The sequence below is a fragment of the Octodon degus genome, unplaced genomic scaffold (assembly GCF_000260255.1).
Source record: "Octodon degus isolate 3935 unplaced genomic scaffold, OctDeg1.0 scaffold00027, whole genome shotgun sequence".
Taxonomy (NCBI): domain Eukaryota; kingdom Metazoa; phylum Chordata; class Mammalia; order Rodentia; family Octodontidae; genus Octodon; species Octodon degus.
In genome coordinates, this window is record NW_004524603.1 from 648,488 (window position 1) to 671,020 (window position 22,533).

The 22,533-nt window shown below is 56.8% G+C and overlaps 1 protein-coding gene and 1 long non-coding RNA gene across 4 annotated transcripts in view; both read left to right on the top strand.

Annotated features, from left to right (window-relative positions):
- Ptprn2 (protein tyrosine phosphatase, receptor type N2) overlaps window positions 1-22,533 on the top strand; it is a 553,794-nt gene that overhangs the window by 106,006 nt on the left and 425,255 nt on the right. The window lies entirely within an intron of this gene.
- Window positions 8,745-15,799, top strand: LOC111816136. The gene is made up of 3 exons (XR_002820626.1): window positions 8,745-8,756; window positions 15,575-15,577; window positions 15,783-15,799. It is a non-coding gene; the product is annotated as an uncharacterized LOC111816136 (long non-coding RNA).

A 22,533-nucleotide genomic window follows, 5' to 3' on the forward strand; every position in this document is an offset into this window, starting at 1 on the left:
CTCTCCCCTCCCCTTCCTCCCCCTCCTCTCCTCTCTTTCGCTCCCCTCATCACCCTTCCATCTCCCCACTCCACCCTTCTGGTAAATCATACCTGACTCTGCCCTGAGACTTGGCTCAGGAAAGGCAAGGGAAGATCACACTCATCTCTTGGGGCTGTTGAGACTAGAATCTGCACATGCTGTTCTCATTGCTATGGTTAAGTCAGCGTTTTACAAGGCTTCTGGTGTGCCACTGTCACATCAAATCCGAAGGGAACAGCTGCACTCTGCTCTGGTGTGGCTCCGGCTCCATCGCACACTGGAGGCGCAGAGGTCCCTCACTGTAATGACGCCTCGAGAGTCGCACCGGGACTTCGCTCTTGGGTCTGGAGGTGGCCTGAGTCTGAAGAGGAGCGGCACGCCCTCCTCGGAGGCGCGAGTGCCTTCCTCCTGTCCCTGGGCTCTGCTTGAGCAAGGCCTCCTGGGCTGCATGGCAGGCTCCCGTCAGACAGTGGCGGCATGTGTTGGGGCAGCTCAGGGGTTTCTGGTCTGTGTGTGGGTGCCAGGCCCTCAGGGTGAGGCTGCCTGGGGCTCCCCCTCATGGTGCCGCCAGGGCTTGTACTGTGCAGTCTTGGTCTCACTTTGTCTCTGTCACAAGCGAGCAGATCCGTCACTTGCTAAGGTCTCTGCTGAGGCACTGGTGATGGCTGGATCAGGAGCCGAGAGCAGGGGCTACACTAGGCCCAACTCCCCGAGCTGGAGTCCAAAGGGTGTTTGCAGTCAGCCACCGAAGGGGGTGAGGAGGCAGGCGGGTGATGGGTGCTGTCCTTGATGGGTGACAGCACAAAGCACGGGAGCTCAGGTACTTGTCAGAGCCACTGGCCAGCACATGGCTGTGGCAGGGTCCCAGTTCCCACAGACACATGCCCAGCTGGCCCCCAAGAGGGGCTGGTGGGGTTTCCCAGTGTCTCCAAGGCTGCTGTGACTCTGCACCCAGGAGGACAGGAGGAGCTGAAGGTGTGTGGAGGGTTGGTCTAAAGGGAAAGGGCGGCCATCCTGGGAATGCCCCAGAACCACGGCTGGAGGAGATGCTGTAGAACTGGCTGTCTGTGGAGAACACAGAGGTGGTTTCTTGGGAGAAGATCAGTGCCCACACCTTGAACTCTGGGCCTGAGAAGAGATGGGGAGGAGCTGGACCTTGGCCCTGCAGCCCATGAGCCCTGCAGCCTGGACCTGCAGGGGAGAGGCGACAGCTCTCCTGGTGGGATCTTGAGCAGAAGTGGTCTTTCTCTGGGGCCGTTTATAGTTCAGACTTGAGCAAAAGCAGCAGGTTTGTGGGGAATGGGCTGTCACAGGCCTCAAGTCCTCTCCTGGGTCTCTTCTGAGGACCACTGTGTCCTCGTGAAGGACCCTGTGCTTTAATTTCAGGCAGAAACTCAGGGTGGTATGCCTGCTGTGGGGCAGCTTCCGTGGGGCACGTGGGTCATCTCTGCTTTGCCTTCCACTGCAGAGGAGATGCCCTGTCACGTGCCATCTCATGCACATAGCATTCTGTGCAATGCCCACCCCATGCCAGGTCTGCGGAACTCTGCCTCTCCCACATGGTTCCAGAGAGTCACACGTGCTGGACACTGCAGGAGACCAGGAATGCTTTTTCCCGTGTCTTCAGGGTGTAATCCTGCCAACAGAGGCAGGGGTAGTGGTCGGGAGGGAAGGTGGGCTGCCTCTGCCTCACTGGGCTTTGATGTGCGAAGGGTCTGCTGCTCCCTTCTGATGTCAAAGATGTGTGTTTGTGTGAGCCCCTTGGGCCGGCACCCCAGTGCTCTGGCCTGCAGTCCGCTCTCAGCAGCTCCACTTGGCCACCACGGCTGTCCAGGCCCCTGTCCTTTCCTCCCTCTCTTCCTCAGGTACTTGGCCTTCCTCTCTGGTCTGCTGTGCACCTTCCTCAGAGCTGTGTTTGCTTCTGGGCAGAGCAAGCAGGGATGGAGGGTGACGGGGCAGAGGCTGCCTCCTCACTCGCCTGCTCCCTGCAGCCTTAGCTGGGCCTGTCCTTCCTTCTATCCATCCCATAGCCTGAGTCCTGAGTGCTAAGGACAGGGCATGGAGCTGCGAGGGGTCCACAACGTGCAGTAGAGGGTCCTGCTTCTGTGAGTCCCGAAGCCGGCCCATCACCCTCTTCCCTGGGGGAAGCATCTGACTGTGTCACTGGTGCTGACTGAGCCCCAGCACCTCTGCTTTGTCTGAACTGAAACCAGAGCCCCCAGGCCAAGGCTTGCCATTGTTCCCCTTTGATCCCTCGACCCCCCACACTCTGCCAAGTGCTCACGTCAGATGTCTCTGGGCCTCAGAACTGGCAGGAGTGACTGTAAAGTGAGCTCACGGATTTTTATGGCTGTGATGTGCAGTGATGCAAAGGGATTTTCTTTCAGGTTTTTGAGCGCTGCTGAGACCGTTTAAACTCTGGTGACCCTGAGAGACTGGCCCAATGGGCTTTGCGTAGAGAGGCACAGGTGGATTCTCTGGGGAGGCCGGGGGCAGAAGTTTGTGGTTTGTATCCGGACCGCCTGCAGTGCTCTCCGAGGCAGAGCTTTGGAGGCTGGACTGCAGGAGCCCTGCAGCTGACCTGCCTGAGAGCCCAGGCGCGGCTGGAGGTGGTCACTGTGGTCCTGGCCTAGGAGTGCGCTCTCCCTGGTCCTGCCTTCCGTTTCTGCTCCTGGCTGCCTCCTGCGAGGAGAGCCACGTGCCTCCGTGCGGGCCTTCCGCCAGGCTGTTCTCCCCGTGACGCCGTCCAACACGTTGTGCTGCAACTTCTGACACCGCGAGCCAAAGCAGCCTCTCCTCGCTTGAGCTGCACGCGTCTGCTGTCCTGTCCCAGCAGCGAGGAAGCTTCGTTTTGTGCAGGTGGAAAACCCCGCATATGACAATCATTTTCCCAGCGTTCTTTGCTCCTGTCCAGTCTCCATGGGGGTGAAAGTGCCCCGGAGCTCTGCAGCACAGCTGCCCTCTGGCGTGGCCGCGGGCGGCCTCCACGGGCTGCGGGTGGCTGCGGATGTCTCAGTCCTGAGGACAGCTGAGGCATGCTGAGCTGCAGGTGCCCACAGGGCCCCAGGGCGCTCACCTGGACTCCTCAGAGCCCCAGGGAGCTGCAGAGAGTGCATGGGTAGGGTTGTCACGGTTCTGCCTCCAGGATCCTGGGCCTAGGGTGAGGAGTTGATGGAAGGGCAGGCTGGATTAGCCAGCCCCCGCTGTCCTGCAGCTCCTGGCTCTGGGTCCCAGGCTGGGCCCCCGCCCCGGATGCTGAGATCTGGATCCTGCAAAGACTGTCCCGCGTGCCATCTAGTGGCCGGCTTTGGAATTGCAGCCTCCCGGCCCAGAGGAGGGTCTGCAGCTTCCCAGGTGGGGAGAGAAGGCAGCCCCCCAGGGCAGCAGAGGTCACCCTGTGCTCCTCTCCTGGAGCTGGGGCACCTGCTGCTTAGGGTTAGGGCTGGCTCTGGGCGGGGCGCAGGGACAGCGGTGGCCTTTCAGGGAAGTGGGCAGCTGCTCACTGGGGGCCGAGACTCCTGCGTGACTCGGTGGGGCGAATGCGGCGTTCTCTGGTTAGTCCTGAGTTGCAAGTGGGGGCAAAGGGTCGTGGCTGAGGGCTGGGCCACGGCTGTGGTGCTGCAGCCTTGGGTGACCGAGTGGCCCCTGTCATCCCCACCATTTTTGCCATTTTCTGAGGTCCTCTCCGCCTGTCCTGGGAACCAGGTGCGCTGACGCTTCTTTCTCCGCCCCAGCCTTGTCGTGGTGGAGCGTTTCTCCCTTTGCTTGTCTGGTGTTTTTGTCTTGTCCTCCTCCTGTGCTTGGGGATGCAACACGAGGCTGAGAACGCGGACATCAGCTCGGAGAGGGCCTCTGTGCGTGATGGGCTCTGTCCTGCCTCCCTGCTCCAGGGGGTGTGACGGGGGCCTGCCCAGCGCTGGCTTGAGCGCACGGTCCTAGTGCCATCCTGGGGCTCGGGGCCTGCGCTCCATGCAGAGGGCCAGGCCTGGTGGTGCACGCACTGGCTGAGCCTTCCGCAGCTTCTGTCCCTCTCCAGATGCCTGGTTTCACTGTGGCTTTGCCTTGAGACGTTCCGGCCCTGTCTTCACAGTGGCCACTGACTGGGTCATAATGAATTGTGTTAGTGTAATTGCACCCTGTGGAAGAATCACCCCATGAGCCCTGAGACATTGCTTTGAGAAATAAACTTTAGCTGAGAATGATATCTGAAGAGTTTTAGTTCCAAGATACAGATTTGCCCAAGAAGCCTGCCTGCAGTCACAGCCCCATCGGGCAGCAGGGCAGGGCCTAGGGTCATCCGAGTAAAGCGCTGGGCTTCGAGTCTGGGCTGCAATGTCACCGTTCATGCTGGGAGCCCTTTCTGCATCATTTATGTGGCTGCAGTTGGGGCGGTTTTGTGCCGCCGCTTCCCGGGAGGATGGTGCCCCATGCTCAGTGATGTTTGAAGAACCTGGCTGAACTTTAATTTGCTTTGGTGCTCGTTGGTGAGTGTGTGAGCACACTTGACCTTTCCACACATAAGTTTTCTGGACGTTTCTGGGATTCTCAAACTCAGGCTTTTGGTGAAAGGAAGTTGCTGGGCTCAGGCGGGTGGGTGGCCTAAGTGGCACTAAGGACTGTGGGGTGGGGTGGTGCTGTGGACCTGGACACCCAGGAAAGCTGCTGCGGTGTGGAGAGTGGGGCTTTGTTGGTCCTGGCTCATGAGGCCTCTGATTTCTGTTAGCTGACGAACCGTTGATGAACCCGTAATTGATGGAATTATGCGGAGGCATTTGGCAAAGCTTTGCCTCTGTCTACCACTCCTCACTGGGGGCGAGCACGATCACAGCTGTGTGACCCGCACAAACGCGAGCGCAGCCCTCCTCCCCCAACTTGTAGCTCATAAACTGAGGGTCCACCACTTCATCCTCCGCTCTGGCCCACAAGCAGTGACGCCAGCTGGCCACAGGCTGAACCCTGCCCTAGGTTTGTCTATGCCAATTCCATGGGGTGGCTGGGTTTATTCTGTTCCTTGCTGGGGGCTCTGAGGGCAGCCTGTCCCTGCAGCTCGCAGGGGCCCAGCCACTAGCTGTCCTGTTAGTGTGCACAAGACGCCTGTACTCCGAAGATCCCAGGGCACTAGGAGCCGTTCGCTGGGCCGGACCCGAGTATCTCACTAAGCCGCAGTCGGAGCCTAGGAAAGTTCTCTCTGGCCTCCGGCTCCCAGGCCGAGCCCAGCCTGGAGGAAGGCCTCTCTCAGAGGCTGAACTCAAACCAGGGCTGTGACCTAATGAGGAAGAGCCAGCCATGCCAGTACCCAGGTATGGGGAAGCAGCAGAACCCCGACACTGGCAAACACAAGTGAAGGGAAGAGTCAGGGTGGGATGGAGCCCTGACCAGAGCGGGGGACGTGGCCAGGGCCTCATTGCCACGAAGCAGGTACCCACTTCACCAACACTCTTCCCTACCCCAGCGCTGCTAACCACAGTGTAGGAAGTCCAGCAGCAAGACTCTATTACTGTAGATCTGCTCGTCAGAAAGAACAAGCTCATCAGAAGGAGGCATTGGGGCCCTGGCGCCGCCCTGGTCCTCCAGGCATTCTCTGGCCACTGAAGAAAGAAGATACCATCAGCTCCCCTCCCATGGAGAACAGCGCGAGGGTCACACGACGACCCCGTGGGGAGCACAGCCAGCCTGAATTTGGGGTCCCAGGAGGGGCCTCCTGGAGTAACTCCAAAGGAGAGTCTGAGCTCAGCTTATTGAGCTGGGTCTTCTACAGGTTGGGTAGGGGGTGAGTGGGATGGGCTAAGTGGCATGAGGCATGGCTAGGGAATCCCTGGAGGACCAGGGCGGTGCAAGGGCCCCAACGCCTCCTTCTGATGAGCTTGTTCTTTCTGACGAGCAGATCTACAGTAATAGAGTCTTGCTGCTGGAGTTTCTGTACCATGTGGACTCCCAGGTGCTGGGATGGTGGCATGCCAAGAAGCAATGGCTCCTCACCACAGCGTGTACCCACAGGCCACACCTCAGCATGCACCCCCAGGCCACACAACATCACGTACCCCCACACCACCCCTCAGCACGCACTCCCAGCCCACACCTCAGCACCTTGCCCCTGCATCTCTCCCTGACAGTCCTGTGTAATAAACAGTGACGGGAAGTGACCTGCTACCCAAGTTCTGTGAGCTGTGCTAGAAGGTTAGTAAGAATCCCCCCAGGCATGGTGGCACATGTCTGTAATCCTAGTCCTCTGGAGGCTGAGGCAGGAGGATTGCCATGAGTTCAAGGCCAGCCTGGGCTACATAGGTGAGTTCAAGGCCAGACTGAACTGCATAGCAAGACTCTGCATCAAAATAAAACAAAGATTTCTCCCAAGGGAGGTACACCCGGCGCCGTGCTCTGTAGGGGACACTGAGGCCATGGGTCTGAGACAGCCGCTCTCAAGCTCCGTGCAGGTAGCGGTCAGGTTACCCCTGCACCTCCAGCACACACAAGCAAGACACCTTCAGTGGGTGAAGGGGTGCTGTAGCGTGGCACAGCCAGACGATGCAGCGCTCTCTGTCACTAAAAAGAAGCAAGCTAGGAACTTGGAAAGACACACGGGAAGTGGAAGTTTGTGTTCCTGAGTGAAGGAGCTGATTCGGAGGCCCATGAGCATCCCAATTCTGGAGCCGGCAGAGCTGTGGAGGAGGAGAGTGGGCAGAGAGCACCGGCTTCCAGGGCAGCGAAGGCTCCCTGGGTGGAGGTGGACACATCATTGGGTATTGGTCCGGACCAGCAGAAGTCCAACAGCAGCAGTGACCTCCACATCGACTGTAAAGTGTGGGTGACACTTGTGCACACCAGGGTCTTGGTCCTGGAGACACCATGTGTGAAGTACGGCACGTGGGAACTCTGTGCTTTCTGCTCAAGTCCCCATAAACTTAAAACCACTCTAAGCATAGTCTATTAATCATGTAGCAAAAGGACCCAGCGCATCCCACACCTGGTCAGTGCATCCCGGGGGCCTCCCTTCCCAGCTGCTGAGGGCGTTTCCTTTGTGGGGACAGCGCAGAGTCCAGCTATGCAGACTTCATGCTCTTGTCTGGGAGCTGCTGAGGGTCCCGGAGAGGAGAAAGCCTGGAGCTGGGGTCTGCAAGGGACAATCCAGAGGGAAAGTGGGGAGCAGTGCAGAAGAGAAAGGGGGGCTCGAAGAAGCCCAGGCTTTTGTGCAACAATACAAGTCAGGGTGCCATTTTCCCTGTTACTTTTAAAATACATAGCTATGCAATGCTGGAGGGCTCGGGCGCTGAATGCACACAGGGAGGTGGCCGTGCCGTACAGCAACGTCAGCATGCCCCTCGCTGAGGGGTGGGTCTGGGTGAGACGGCGTCTGGTCACACAGAACTGCTCATTGACATGGGGACCTGCGGGTGGCCCTGATGCTCGTGATTGTGTGTTCTGGAAATTAGTACCTTAGTATTTGTGCTTTTGATGTATTTTACAAAAACACACTCACGAGTACAAAGCATACTTTCAGAGAATTACATTTATTTTAAACTTTCATGTAGGTCCTACTTATATCTTGCTATAGTTTAGAAATGGATTTCCCCCAAAGCCTCATGTGCTCATAGGTGGGCCTTTGGGAGGTGACCGCTCATGGCCCAGTGAGACTCATCAGTGGATTTGCTTCTGGTGGGTTTGTGGCCGAGTGTGGACATGGAGCCAGGTTAAAGAAGGTGGCCACTGGGGGCGTGGCCAGAAGCAAATGGCTCCCTTGCTCGCTCTCTGCCTCCTGCCCCCGGGGTGAGCAGTTCTCTCCCAGGCCCTCTGCCTTGTTGCCAGTGGATGCGGACTGAAACCTCCACAGACTGGGAAGGAGAACCCCCTCCTCTTGAAGGGACAGTACTGGGTGCTGTGTTTCAGTGATGAGAAAGTGCCTAAGACCGATGTGTGTTTTGTTGGTGGCTCTGGATAAAATGATGCTGCGTGTCCCTGTGGCTTGCTCTGTCCCCTGAAGTTGGGTGCCACAGTATGGTGCCTGCATTTGTTTGAACAGAACCCTCCTCCTGTATTTGCATGTGACATTTGCCCCACAGAGCTCTGTGTGGGGCACCTCTGCTTCTGTCCCGATGTAGGTCAGTGCTCAGCCTTCCCCAGGTGAGCAGGAAGGCCTGAGAGTCGTGTCCGCTCCTCTGGAAGGGCTAGCGTGACAGTGTCTGCAGCCACGGCCTGGGCAGCTGGGTTGCTGGTTCCCAGTGCCATTGATTTTAGGTGCTTTGCCCCAGCACGGATGGGAGCTCCTCAAGATTCTTTGACTTCGTAGGCCCTGTAGACTTCCGCACCAATGGTCTGCATGTTTTGGACAGTGTCTGACAAGCAGACAGCCACGTCCTTTTCCTAAAGGTAGCAGCAAGTGCTGCCATGTGGACAGCAAAAGCAGTGTACTGCATGGGTCCGTGGTGTCCACCAAGGTGGCAGAACATGAAGTTGTTTGTCATGGCCTCTTTGGCTGCAAAATTATTTATGTTCTCAATTAAATGGTTCTGTTCTCTGAGAAGGCTCTAAATAGAAAAAGTAACCATCTGAGTGTGGAGCTTCTCACAGCAAGGGTGCAAGCAAGGGCCTTGCAGTGTCCCCAAACCTGCTGGACGATAGTCACTTCTCCAGGCAAAAGGTTGAAGACACTGGTGATACTGTTTCACAGTTCTGTGGGGATGCCGGCAAAGCCACACGCCCTCATGCCGCGGGGTCTCTGCGTCCCTTGCCGAGGCTCAGTTTCCTGAGGCAGCTCAGGCCGTGAGGCGTGCCCTGCCTACCCCCTGGGGTTCTGTGCTCTCCCCAGTGGGAGCTGAGCTCTGCCTGTGTCTGGGCGCCCATCTGCCCCTCCTTCCTTCGGTTCTTCCGTTCTGTGGACATCACTCAGTGCCATCTTGGCTTTCCGAGGGCTTATTGATGTCGGGACACACCAGGGGATTAACTTTTAAATATCATTTCTTGGGATCCATGTAGGATATTTAAAGCGTTTGATTCCATGCAACTAGGAGGACGCAAGGACGTGTTCCCCGGGAGAGCTCTGCATTTGCAAGTGCCGCCACAGAGGCACATGCCCGAGAGGAGTGTGCTGGGACCTTTCAGTCCTCCCTAGCCCTACTTTGTTGTAAATGCAATGTTTATATGATTGCTCTGTCCTGAAGCAACTACTGGCCCCCTAGGCCACATCAGAGGCTATGCTGGCCACTTTCTTGGCCACTCTTGCCCCTCAGGCATGTCCCTGGAGTCGTGGGGTACCGGGCGACCTTTGGCATTGGTTTCCTGCTGCTTGGCTTCTCAGCTGTGCCCTGTGGCTTCCTGCGGTGCCCTCACCTTGCTCTGCCTCCAGCCTCCGTTCCCCCGAGGGTGCGGCTCCTGCAGCTCACTACGTGTGCCGGGGCCGCTGGTCTCAGTCCTTCCAGAAGTCCTTCCAGTTGGAAACGGACTTAGTCCTGCCTGTGTGGGAACCCCACAGTGCTCACCCTGACTGGTCTAATGGACGTGTGGACTGGGGCTACTTGGGAGCTGACCAAGGCTCAGGAGCCTTGGAGGAGGAATGTCGCTTGAAGGCCAGAAGAGAGGATTTCTGAGTGCTTGTAGGTAGGCCAGGCCTGTGTGTGCAACAGGAGTAATGCATGCACAAACAAGCACGGCCCTCAGCGTGACCACAAGCATTCCTGAGTGTTTTGAGAAGCGATCTTGACCATGACTTTATAGAGAGTCATGTTTAGGTCTCTGTACATTCCCATTCATCCTTTACGAGCTTGATTTTTGCCATTTTTGAGACCTTTATCCAGAAGCAGGCTGGGTTGCACCGGGTGAGGGTGTCCATTTCCTGGCCCATGCGGTTGCGTCTTATTTGTGTATCTGCACCCTGAGTCTCCTCTGCACTCCTGTGCTGACAGCCGACTGTGCTGCAGTGTAATTCTTCATCACAAAGATGGCTAACACACACACACACACACACACACACACACACACACAGATGCCAGAAAACAGCCACCTCCAGACCCCAAGCAACCAAATGTCTGGGCAGAAGGGAGACCTGCTCCCGTGGTAACTGGTATATTTTTCCTCCCAAGAGATTAAGGAAGCAAAGGAGGTCTTGATAACTCTGTGTGTCACAGAAGCGGCCTTTTGGCCCCTGGAGCCCCCATGGTTTGGCTTGCTGGAGGTAATGCAGTTAGAGCGTGCTGAGCCGTGCTGTGAGAGGGGCGCTGCCCGTGCTCAGCTGGAATGCTAAGGCCTTTGGCCTGTTGGCAGAAGCAGGAGCGGATCGCAGCGAACCTGTCTTCATGTCCTCTGGGGCAGGCAGGCCCACAGCAGGCGTCTGTCGGGATTCAGTTTCCGGAATGCAACCCAGCAGTGGCTCTAGGTGGTGAGGAAGGGCCGCTGCTTCCTGTTAGCTTTTTGTCCAGACAGTGCCTTCCTCAGTTTTCCACGGGGGGGGGGGAGGGGTTCAGGAAGGCATGGGTACCCTGAGTCAGAGGCACAAAGTGAGAAGCAGTGAGGTCACACTGTGGCAGCACCACGTGGTGAGGCACTGGGATGGTGGCAAGTGACAGCCCAGAGAGAGCTGCCCTGGCTCCTGTCCGAAGGGCCCATTGGTTAATGATATTTTTAAGTACCTACAATGAGCGCAAGTTGTACCAAAGCAGAGAAAAGTCAAAAGGAAGGGTCCAGGAAGCTGGCCCTAGATGCCCTTGGGTCCAGGATGCATGAGGTGGGTCTCAACGGCCTTGTGCCCTCAGGGTGGCTCTGTAGGTTGTGGGCACAGGACACTGCACACAGGTGAGGAGCCAGACCAAGACCTCCCTGCAGCCTCAGGCATAAGCTGTGCCCCCTTGGGCCTCACCCTGCCCTTTGGAGCTTCCCTGGGCTCTGCTGTGCTTATCTTGTGACCCTAAAGGTGTGGCAAGTCCTAAGTGTGAGGGCAGAGCTGTTCAGGCAGCAGCTCCAGCAGCAGAGCCAGCGGGTGCAGTGCAGGAAGAGCCTTACTGCTTGTGGCCCTGGCTCTCCCCGTGTGCTTCCAGAGATTCACAAGGTGAATTTCCATTCACAGTGGCTCTGCAAACAGAATGTGGCAGAGTGACAGCGGCTTTGGACCTCTGGGCAGCCAGCGGCAAAGACAAAATTCAGGCCGAGACGCCAGCTGTACACGGATTCCAGGAGGGGCATGGTCGGACCCATGTCAGACGACAAAGAGCCATCCCACAGTTTCCTCCTGCTGACAGCCTGTGTTCTGGGAGAAGGAGATGCAGCTACCCGGGGTGTTGAGGAAAACGGGGCGATTGGGTGTTTGCTCCAGGGTTGCTATGGAGACTCCTCATTATCTCTAAGCTGCAGAGAGATGTGGTGTCAGGACTGACAGTTCACGTCTGTGCTGCAGCTTCTGATAATGCCCTGCGTGTGCACCTGAGCATGCGCACAACGTGCCAGGCGCGTTGCAGACACGACTGCACGGTGCACGCGGGGCTTCACTGCACACGTGCCCCCTGCCAGAGAGCGTGTCAGCTCCTGGGGAGCACACGGGCTTGCCTGCTGCTCAGCCGCTGGGTCAGAACTCTGAATACCAGGGAACAGATGCCAGCTGACTTCTTTGGTAGGGAGAAGCAGAGAGGTGATGGGAAGGAGCAAGAGAAGAGAAAGTCACACCCCGATTGTACCGAGGCTATAGAACCATTTTCAGAAGGCCAATGAAGCCTGCTTACAGCTCACCTTCTTGGCTCTGCAGGCTCCCAGGCACGTGCAACCCATGGGGACCTTGCACTCAGGCCTGAGGTCCCCAGGAGCAGGGCCACCCCACAGATACAGCTTCTAGTCTACTTAGGGGACCCATTTTTGGATGTGGAGCTTATTCAGGTTATATCTGACGAGTGAAGGCTATTTATTGAAATAGTTTGAAAAGCTCACCCCCTGGGCTCTTTTCAGGGTGAGAACACTGTGGACACCCCTGTGCGCGGGGGGTGATGTGCAGCAGGTACCAGCTTGCAAGCCTGTGTGTGGCCCCTGCTCCGCTGTGCCCATGGCTGCTGCGCCCACTGTCTTTCCTCAGTGTCTGTGGCTCTGTGTGCCCAGCTCCTGGCAGGGCACATCGCCGGATCTAGTGTCCCGGTTTGAGACACTGGCCCTGAGCTTTCCAGGAGCCCAGGAGCCAGGGCTCTGTCAGAACGTGTGATCGGTCTGAGCAGTAAAGCCTGGTGGCTTTCACAGTTCCTTTCTCTGCAAGTATAATGGGGCCTGGCTGTGGAGGGTTTGTGTCTGTGTGGCCACCCGAGCTGGTGGCCACCGTCTGCAGGGCTGTGCTTACCAGGTGGCTGGGCTCGTGTCAGTGTCCCCATCGGAAGGACATGCTGGGGCCCGGAGTAGATGAGTGCAGACTCTCCAGCTCTGCTGCTCTGCTGGCCTGAGCCTGGGGGTCCCTCTGATGGTGGTCAGGTCACCGTCACGGCTCCTGGGAAGGGGAGCCACGTCGTCCGGTTCCTGGTCACACATCCGGCCTCTCCTAGGTGTCAGTGCTTCTGCACGGCTGCCATTCCTAATCGCGTATTAATTTTCAGATAAATCGCCTTCATTGTCCCCTCATCGGCGTGGGTGCTGCTGCTCATTAGCGTCTGTCAGCTGCTGTGCTGGCTTCGTGCTTCAGTGGCTGGGCTGTAGTGCACTAATTAAAGATGATCCGGGCTGGCTTCGCAGAAATTAGTATTTTTGGTATCTGAAAACTGGCCTGGAGTATTGCTGAAATTGCTCCTGTGGGTAGAGACACCTGAAGCAGGAGCCTGGGGGACAGTCCCTGCTCTGCTCCGGCAGTGGCCACTGCCTGGCCACACGGTCCTCTCCTGAGCATCACCCCCTGTCCAGTGGGGCAGGTGGAGAGGTGTTTTTGCTTGCTCTTCATGAGCCTGGCCCAAAGACTTCTTTGCCAGCAAAACGTCCCTGCAACTCTTAAAAGTCCTACCCTTTACAGAACTGATTTTCCTGCTTGAAGAAACAAGCCTATCCTAATAGGAAACCTGCTGGGCTGTCAATGAGCTCTTCCACCAGGTGTCTTGTTCCCATGAGCTCTGCCTTGAAGGTCGGAGATCTCTGCCCCGTGGGCTGGCGTGGCCTGCCTGGTCTGGCAGGACCAGCTGGTGCCTGGGTTCGGCGGCCAGAGAACTCCTTTGCTGAGGGAGGACTCACTGGACATCTCGTTCCCAGGCTGCTGGGGGGAGGAGGCATCCTTATCACTCGGCCTCCCCTTCACTCATTAGAGGAGACGGTGCCAGAGACTGCTCCCGCGTCAGTTGCCTTCCTAAGCGTTCTTAGGCACACAGCTCAGGGGCACCAGGCACACTGGCGAGGTGCAGCCTCAGCATGTCCCTTGTGGGGTGTTCTGGTCTCCCCACACTGAAGCTCGGTCCCTGTGCACACTGACTCCCCTCCGCACTGGCTGTCCTCCCTCTGGCTGCCTCTCCGGTGCCGGGTGTGGTGGGTCGTGTGGGCTCTGTGCTTCGGTGACTGCAGTCTTCTGGATAGCGATGTCCCCTGGGGCCACAGTGCTGTGTGTAGCGTGGATGGGCCTCTTCCTTCCAAGGCTTCAGGGTGCTCCGCGTAGCGGGGAGCCACCCTGTCTGTTCTCCCCGGATGCTGGGCGCCTAGAGGCTTCTCCCTCCAAGATCACAGCTGCACAAGTCTCTCTGAGGCCTTCTTTTTGGCAAATTCTTGTGGCACTGTTTCCAAGGGTCGCATACCCTGGGCCTGGGTGTAAAGGTGAATCAGCTCTGTGTTCCCTCCAGGGGGTGGGTAGACGGTTGTGGGCTGCAGGGTTAGAGCTTCAGGCTGACTGAGGTCTGAGGCGGCAGGTGAGTCCTGAGAGGGGGATGGGTGTGGGGCTGCATCCTCAGGTGCACCACAGCGGGTGAGGTGAGCCAAGAGGTGAGGGAGCGGCCTCTGAAGGACCCCCACAGTCTCCATGGAGCCTCCCGGGTGTGGGGGACATCGGGCTACCTGGCCTTGTACACAGAGGGCCTGACACTCAGGGGAGGCCTCTGCTTACATTCTGGCCTGAGAGAGGCTCCCCACTTTGCGCAGGCTGGCACTGGCAGCCTGAGTCAGGGGGTCTCTGGGTCATAGAGGCCCAACAGTGGGCCTCATGATGGCAGGGTGGCTCTGCAGGGTCACTGTCTCCTGAGCCCTTGTGTGGCAGCTCCGGGTTTGGCCTGCTTCTACAGGTGTCTGTGGTGGCCACAGCTCACGGCGCAGGAGTTGGGGAGGTTGGAAATCCAACTGGCCTGCCTCCTGCAGCTCCAAAGGATGCATGGCCTGCCCTGGCAGCACAGCTGTCCCACTGTGGTGCCCTCTCCAGCCATGCCCCCAACCCACTCATCCTCGTCCATGATCGGGGGAAGTGGGGAGGGCAGTGTGGGCTGTGTCCAGGTGGCTCTAGGTGACCCAGATGGCCAGGCCTGTACTCTGAGGACTGGCCTCTGTTCCTTGAGTGGTCAGAGACAGACAGAAACAGAGAGAACAGAGAGAGAGGGAGATGGAGAGATGGAGGGGAAAGACAGAGACCAGAAGGAAGACAGAGGAGGGCCGCGGAGTTATGCAGCAGAGCTAGGTGGGAGGACATTGTTCCCCAGCCGGCCAGGTCACTTTGACTGTGCCACTGAACAAGCAGGACGCTCAGGCTGGCTGGCCGTGTCTCACAGCTAGCATGCAAGGAGCCCACAGGTGCTCCTCTGTGATGGTGGTGGCCTGTCCCCTGCCTGGAACCTGAAACTATCCTGGACTTGCTGCTGTGTGGCCCCAGCCTGGCCAGGCTCTCACCACTGTGCCACTGTGCTGTGTCTAGCTCCTTCACTTCCTCTTCTTCCTCCTTCCTTCCTTCTTTTCTTTCTTTCTTCTTTCTTTCTTTTCTTTCTTTCTTTCTTTCTTTCTTTCTTTCTTTCTTTCTTTCTTTCTTTTTTTGCAGAACTGGGGATTGAACTCAGACCCTTGCACTTGCCAGGGAAGCTCCTTCACTTCTTAACCTGGCTCTGTTCCTAGGAGAGTACAGGTTAGTTACAGGTAGTGCTTTCCCCATCTGTGACGCTGGGTGCTACCTACAGAGAAGCCCTCTGCTCGCATTCACTGCCTCCCACCATTCTTGGTTGCTGTTTTTGATTGCTGATTTGGGACTATGGAATTTTAGAATTGAAGGGGATGTCTAGATCATTTGGTTCTGCTCTGTTATTTTCAGAAAAAACAAACCCAGAAATCCAGAGAGGAGGCATCCACTTGAGGTTTGCACAGCTGATTACTGACAGAGCCACACCAAACCTTTGGTCTTGGATTCCTCTTCTTTTCCCAGCAAGTTTCCATGGTGACTGTGATAAGTTTGGGTTGGTCCACAGTTGCCATAGAGACCATGATGAGGTTGGATTTGCTTAGAGTCTCCAAGATGATTTTGAGTTGGTCTACAGTTTCCATGGAAACCATGATGAGTTTGGGTTGGTCCACAGTTTCCATGGAGACCACGAAGAATTTGGGTTGGTCCATAGTTTCCATGGAGACTGGTCCATAGATGCCTCCTCCCACTGAGTCAGTTTCTCCTGATTTCCCCATAGGAAATGCAAAGAACAAACTTGCTCATTAGAAATTGCTCCTGCTTTCTTTAGTTCTTTTTACATTTTGCTTTGTGATGCTCTGAGATGTGTTTGTCTACATATTTACTCCTCAAATAAAACATGAACGCCTTGCAGGTAGAATTCTGTCATATTATCTTTTTCTTCATGCACAGTGCTCAGCAGGACCCCAGAAAAGGTGTATATTCTGAGTTGTGTTAGCTAGTCCCTTACTCAGAGGCATGTGCTGGGCACCTGTAATCTGCTAAGCACAGCTTGTTACACTTATTGTTTTTGATTACATTTGACTTTCCTCTTCCAAAAAAGTAAAAAATAAGGAAGTAACAAAGAGATAAGATTGATGTATTTAAAGGCCAGCCAAATAGCTCAGTGGATGAAAGTGCCTGCTTAGGCAGACGCAGCAGCCAGGGTTCGATCCGCGCTGGCCCCACTCCCGGGGTGTGCTGAGAGGTGACTGAGACTGGGCCTGATGGTGTGCGCCTGTAATCCCAGCTCTTTGGGATACTGAACACGGGCAGATCATTATGATTCCAATCTAAGTAGTGAGACCCTTAGACCCCTACTAAAATACAAACAACAATAATAACGACAACAAAAACAACAACAACAAACCAGATTGATGTCTTCGTATTTGAAGTTGAAATGTGGTGTGTGTTCACGTCTGTGAAGGGTGTTGGGCTCTGACACCTGGCCTCAGGCACCAGCCGAGAGGGGAGAGGCGGCCTTCTTGAGCTGAGAACTGCTCATGAGAACTTCTTGAGTTTCCCCTTTGGCCTGGAGGTGCACAGCCCTTGGGCTGAACTGGTTGCTTCTGGCCTTGTGGTGGACCACAGGCTGGAGCTGGCAGCAGCTGGCCTGGGTGTGGGGCCCCGCTGGTTTGTGCTCACTGTTGTGTCCCACAAGGCTCTCAGGTGTAGCAAGCAGCCTGGCCTTGGCCTGACATGGGATCTGCTCCCTCCTGCTCCTGGTGTGGGGACCTGCTTCCCGCCTGTTCTGCGGTGCTATTTCCTTGAGAAGATGGTGGCTGGTGGCTGCTGAGCTGCAGAGCCACATGCAGGGCGAGAGTCTTCCTGACCCTGGCCACACACCACAGGATCTCTCCACAGTGCCCCCAGGACAGAGCACCTGTGGAGAACCAATGGCAGCGGGCACAGGCCAGCAGAACCACAGGCCTATACGCCCGTCCTTGTCTCAGTCCCCAAGAGCTTCCTTTCCCTGGAGTGAGGTCATGTGGTGTGGTGGTGCAGATTCCTGAGCTGCCCAGGACCTAGAGCTCACAATTCAGGTTTCCCGACTCGCTCACTGTGCCAAGCACCAGCTGGCCACGTACTGTCCTGTAGCCTTGCAGCTCTCCTTTGTGGGCCTGGGCTGTGACAGAGAAAAGGCACGGTAGCTTCGAGCACTTGGGGCTGACTGAGTGTGTGCATGCGTGTCTGTGTGTGCATGCATGTCTGTGTGCGCACATGTGTGTGCATGCATGTAGGGATAGTGCCTGGCACATCAGAAATCACATGTGGGCATCAGCTCCTGTGTTGAGAGTGGACATGCACGGAGGATTTTGTTAATTTACATCGGACAAACATGCCCCACCTGTAACTTCCTAAGCCAAATACCAGGACACAGACTCTGGCTGGAAGGCAGGTACCGGGGTCAGGATGGCCACAGAGGTGAGCTGGACAGTTCTGAGGGCCTAGGGTGGGTAGTCCTAGGAGGGCTGGGTGTGAGCCCTGGCATAAGTGGTGGCACGTGTTGGCGGGGCCCTGCTCTCCACGCCTGGGCTCCCATGTGGTAAGGTGCTTACCACACCTGAGCAGCATCCTGGTTCCTCCTGGCTGTGAAAACAAATGCCATCTCTCGGGGCTTGGGGACAAGCAGACCTGTCCTTCATAGGAAGTGCTCTCTGAGCAGGGCCTGCTGCTGGGTGCACGAGGGGCCTTCTCATGTGTTCTCACCTGCGAAGGCCATGGCTCGCTCTGGGGCCTCCTAAGGCCTGGCTCTTCACAGCTCTCCCTAACGAGCTCCTCAATCAGGTCCTCATGTTGTCACCTGAGGTACAGAGGACCCTGTAAGTGTGGTCTGCATGGAGTTTGATCACAGTACAGTCTCCCCTGGAGGCAGAGCCACCTGCACATGTCCCCATGCCTGATGACTCCTGTGGGCCTGCTTGTTAGCTGAGCAGCCTGGTGGCCTGCAGGCCTGACCAAGGGGCAGCCATGTGTGTACTGCTGGGTTTCATGCCAGCCTTATTACGGCCTGCAGGTGATGGAGTGATGGGCGCCTGGCCATTCACAGACAGGGACAGGGCTGCTCCAGGGTGGCTCAGTGCCCCCATCTGTCCACATCCTAGTTGTACAGGAGCCTTCCAGACCCACCTGAGTGCGGCAGCTGCTTGCCACTGCCCTCCTGTTCACCTGTCCCTGCCTTCTGTGGCTAGTCAGTGCTGCTGAGCTGCTGTGAAATCCTGGAAGAGAAGCAGTTTCCAGAGGGACAGGCCCCAGGTTGTCTACCCTTGTGTTTAAGAACCAAGCTGCCAGACTGTACAGTGGCTTGGCCTTGGCGAGGCTCACGGACCTCAGGCTTCTGGGGCCGGGGCCTGGGCTCTGCTTGGGCCGATGCCTCGGGGCTCTGGGGTGCTTCCTCCCAGGACCCATCTGAGGCTCCTGGGTGTCGGGTGCAACTTGCAGAGCTGTGACTGCCCAGACCTCCTGGGAACACAACTGTGCCCTGCTCAGCTGCAGGGTGCACAGCGGGCAGGATGGAGTTCAGAGAAGCTCTTTCCTTCTGGAGCGTAGAGACTCCTGGCTATCCTGGCTCCGCTCTTCTCCAAAAGCAGCCGTGAGCAGCCCTGGGGTCCTGCAAGAGGAGGTTTCTGGCATCTGTGGCCTTCCAGGTCCCAGGACAGCCAAAGGGGAAGCTCCTGTTTGGCAGGTATGAGGACAGCATGTCAGGGGTTCTAGGGCCTGGGAAAGAAAGGGAGGGCGCCTCCTGAGAGAAAACAGACACCCGGAGGCCTGGGGTCACAGGCTGAGCTGTGGTAGGGACAGCAGCTGCCTACAGGGGGGTTCCTGTTCAGATCCAGCACAAGGGGGCCCTGTCTTGGTCCTGACCCACAGAAGAGGGTACCTGTTCTGGCCCTGCACTAGGGGTCCCTGGCCTGGTTTCTGGGCAGGTGAATATCGACTTTGGATGTGGGGTTACTTGTATACTACCTGAGGGAGGCTGTGCTCGATCCTCAGCGTGTGCTTGTGAGTGTGTGTGTCAGATCAAGTGTGCACCTTGCAGGAATGTGTGTGCATGAATGTGTAAGTGAAAGAGGTGAGTTTTGGGCCCACGGCACTCCTGTGTGGTGGTGTGTCGCAGTGAGTGCCCCCTGCACATGTGAGCCCGTACATAGGAGCAGGTATGCGTGCCTGCCGAGTGTGGCCATGTGCGTGGTGTGTGTACCATGTGCGTGCTGGAGTGCTACGCATGAACACACGTGTGCTGCTTTTCCTGACCTCCGGGTGTTCTTGTCTGGGTCTCTTGATATCCACGCGGCAGGCTGAGCAGTCCTAGCCCTCCTGGCTCCTGGGCTTCAGCCCTGGGTGGATTCCGAGACTGGAGCTCCCGTCTCAATAGAGCCTGGTGCTTTTAGGAAGGTGGCCACCAGGGGTCACTGTTGCTGTTCGGTCCTCAGGGCCCGAGTCCTGGCGCTGAGAAGCAGGCAGTGGGTGCTGGAGGAGTCTCCAAATTCTACGTGAAGGATTACACAGCATTTTGCAAACCTGAACACACGGTTTTGTGACCATGGAGAGAAGCAGCCCGGGTCCCAGCCCTAGCTCTTGAGTCTCACCCTTGCGAGTTCTGCTCACTGGATCGCTGGCCCACAATCATTTCAGTACAGCTTCTGGCCCGTCCTCCTCGCAGACTGCGAGCTGTGGGCCCTTTTCTTTCTCCTGATCACAAACAAGAAGAGGACTGAGGGAGCTGAGACTGACGCTCATCCCGGGACAGCTGAGGGACGAGGACAGGGTGTCAGGGATCCCAGGGCCTGGGAAAGAAAGGGAGGGAAGACAGACACCCGGAGGCCTGGGGTCACAGGCTGAGCTATGGTAGGGACAGCAGCTGCCTACAGGGGGGTTCCTGTTCAGACCCAGCACAAGGGGGCCCTGTCTTGGTCCTGACCCACAGAAGAGGGCGCCTTGCGTGCAGGGTGGCTGAAGGGGCTGTCTGCACACGATGGGCAGGCGCATGTGTGTGCCATAGCAGTTGCCCCATGGGAGTTACTCTGCTAGTGGTGGTTCTGGACTTGCTAATTCCCAGGTCCTGGAAGTATGCCTAAATGGGTCATGAAGCCGTGGAGATAAGCAGAGGAAATGAATGGCAAATGGAAATAAAAATAGACACAGTATCAGGGAAGATGAGATTGCTGTATCTGCAAAGGAAGCTGAAGTCTGCTGAAATCTGCTCCATCAGAGCACGCACGGGGAAGGGGGCCCTGTGATGTCACTGCCCAGCCATGGACCTTGGCTGAGGGGGACATGGACGGGGTATGGCCTCAGACGTCATACTCTGCAGTGGTAGGAAGAGGCACTGGCCCAGAGCCCAGGGATTCCACAGGGATCTCCACAGAGAGGTGCCAGGCAACCTGACCGCACCGCTCTTAGCTCTTAGCCTGACTCACAACTAGGTCTCATGACTGTCTCTCCTTGCACACTCTTGGATGCCAGCCTGGGACCCCCAGCTACTTCTAGGCAGAGCACCTCAGTTATGGGGGACCCAGGCCAGTTTGTCCATCCACGTCCTGAGGGTTTGACTGGATGGTTCTGGGCCATCCTCTGAGAGACCACAGTCATGGGAAGTGGAGGGACAGGCCCTCTGGCACCAAGGCCCTGCAGGGACCCTGGGCAGTAGAGCCCTGCCCTTCTCTACAGCACACTTCCTCTGCTCAGAGCACTGGCTGCTCTAGGACCCTGGCCAGGGAGGGAGGGATGGGAGAAAACCAGCCCTCTGACTTTAAGTGGAGAGACAGGGCAGGGGTCAGTACGCATGCCTGCCTCTCTAGGGCATCCCCACCTTGGGCTGGCAACCAGCAAGTTCTTCATCCGTTGGGAGGGGTGGGCACCTCTTAATTTATCTGTATTCCAGCAAACCAGGCCTGTGACTCATGGGAGGCACTTCCACAGGTGTCCCTATGTCCCTCCCACTCCTCCTCCTCCTCCTCCTCTTTCTCTCTCTCTCTCTCTCTCTCTCTCTCTCTCTCTGTCTCTCTCTCTGGAATCAAACTCAGGACCTTGTGCTTGCCAGGCAGGTGCTGAGCTATATGCTCTCTTGGGTGAGCCATGCATACTGGGAGAATGTGAGCTGGTGGAATGTAGGTTCTAGAGCAGTGACCCTTTCCTTCTGGGGAGTCATGAGGGAGAGGTGGCCCTGGGGGTGTTGACCTGCGCAGAACACTGGCTGGTATGGAGGTCACACGTGTGAGCGTGCATGTGAGTGTGTGCATGCATGCAGTTGTGTGTGTGAGTGTGTGCACCTGGGCACATGTATGTGTGGAGATGTGAGTGTGTAGGGGTTAATTGTGTGTATACATGTGAGTGAGCTTGTGTGCACATATTCACACCTGGGAGAATGCTGTGCATAAGAAGTGTGTGGAAGTGCATGCATTGTGTGCATAGGTACATGTGTGTGCATATCTTGTGGGTGGGGCTGGAAGGCCATGCATGCATTGTGTGTGCGTATGCACACATGTGTACATATGTCTGTGGGTGGGGCTGGAAGGCCGTGCATGCATTGTGTGCGCATATGCACACGTGTGCGCGTAAGCCTGTGGGTGGGGCTGGAAGGCCATGCATGCATTGTGTGCGCATATGCACACGTGTGCGCGTATGCTTGTGGGTGGGGCTGGAAGGCCATGACAGCCTACAGACCTAGAGAAGGCTGAGATGTGCTGAGTGTCAGTTGCAGGGTAGGACAGACACTTGGGCCCTGGGATGGACCCAGGCCTGCTTGTCTGTCCACATGAGGTGAGCCATCCTCTGAGGTGACACTGGTAACATGGCTTCTGCATGTGGGGCCAGCACGCCTGGGAGTGGCAGTGGACACACGGTGATGACCAAGATTAGCTCTACTTTGAGACAGTCTTTAAAAATCCAGCCAGGAAGTCAGCACCTTCCCTTCAAACTGAAGGGAAGGCAAAAGTAGGCAAAACTGATCCCCAGTTCTAGGCCACATCAGTGACATGCCTCATTTTAAATAGGGCTTTTGTTCCTGTACTGCTCCACTTGTGCTGAAGTCACTTAAATGGAGGTGGCACCGGCTCTTGGTGCCTTGGCGCCCTTTCTCTGTTCATCTGCAGTGTCGTCTAGGGTTGGGTGGTCTCCTGCTCTGCCCCATAAGGGCTAGGGCCCTTCTAGAATTTTTGGCACCTGGGGACAATCCAGTGGCCACAGTTCAGGTAGATTCCTACAGAGCAGCCTGCAAGCGTCAGGCCCTGTGTGGCAGTGTTTGTGGCATCTCGGGTCCCTGTGAGTCAGGCAGTCAGAGTAACATGTTGTGGGTGTGCTGGTGTGTGCATGTCCACGTTCACACACGTGGACACATTATTGCTACCCGTGTGCACACCTGAGTATGCCTCCTGGGTGCTCATGCACATGTGTGCACACATGTGCCTGTGCGTCTGTATTTCTAGCTGCATGCGTGCAAAGCTTTGTTGGGCGATAATAAGGACAACGACAGGCAGGCCGGAGTGCGCAGTGTCATCTCCCTTCTCTCAGGTGAGAGGAGGGAATCTTTTCTCAGCTCCACAGTGTTCATGATTTTGTGGCCCCCGATCTCTGGGTGAGGCTTGAAGCCAGGAGCTTCACATGAAGCCAGGGCTTGAAGAGGTGCCGGACCCTTGGCCAAGGCTCCAGAGCCGGGCTACAGGAAGGGTGCA